The following is a 1,123-nucleotide window of genomic DNA, read 5'->3' on the forward strand; positions in this document are numbered from 1 at the left end:
ATGGTTTCTCTCATTGATGGAACATAAGAAGTAGGAAGATCAGTAGGAGAAGAAAGGGAAGAAGAAAGGAGGGCGTAAACAGAAGGGGGAATGAAGCATGAGAGACTATAGACTCTGGGAAACAAACTGAGGGCTTCAGAGGGGAGGGGGGTGGGGAATGGGATAGACCGGTGATGGGTAGTAAGGAGGGCACATATTACATGGAGCACTGGGTGTTATACACAAGTAATGAATCATGGAACACTACATCAAAAACTAAGGATATACTATATGGTGACTAACATAACATAATAAAAAATTATTTAACAAAAAAAGGAAGAATTCAAGGGGTCACATCTCTGAAAAGGGCATTTCAGCTGCTAAGGAAAATTGTGGGGCTGGAGAGACCATTCCAATGTGCCTCAAACCATTCTGTGCCTCAAACCATGAGCTGCACTTCTGACTCGTCAAAAGAGAAAACTGGCCTCTATTTGTTATTCTGGAAAAGAACACAAACTGACACATTCATCTTTAAGAGAGCAAGTTGGGCAAAATAAGGAGCTATTTTTCAGGACTACTCAAAGACCAGTTACCGGATATTCCTATCTGACAATAAGAAATTCCCTTGGGGGTCCTAAGGAAAAATGGCAAGAAACAAGCTTAGAGAGGAGCAATGTTCTCATAAGCCTGTACTGTCTGCGCAGTGCAATAACTATTTTAGATTGGATTCCAACAATTGAGATTGGGAGCTACAGGGCAGCAACCAGATTTAATTCAATGGTCTCGAGAGCACCTAGCACATTACTAGTGCTCAGTCAGTGTTAAATCTTCCCATGAAGAAGCACAGGTCTCTGTGCCTAGGGTAAAAGCGAAATTGGCTTGGGCTAAATAAGACTCAAGCAGAGGCCTAATGAGAAATGGAATTAAGATCTCGTGTTATACACCGTCATCCCCAAGTGCAATGAACACTGGATGGGGATTCCCAAATTCAAGGCTTACCCCTGTTGCCAGTTACTGTGTGACTTTAGACAAGTCATTTACTTCTCTAGACCTAATTCTCTCTGTTGACAAATGAGGAGAGTGGTGCCTGCCATACACGGCTGCCGAAAGGGTGGAATTAAATAAACTGCTTTAAAAAGCATCA

The sequence above is a fragment of the Ursus maritimus genome, assembly GCF_017311325.1.
Source record: "Ursus maritimus isolate PB19 chromosome X unlocalized genomic scaffold, ASM1731132v1 scaffold_X1, whole genome shotgun sequence".
NCBI lineage: Eukaryota > Metazoa > Chordata > Mammalia > Carnivora > Ursidae > Ursus > Ursus maritimus.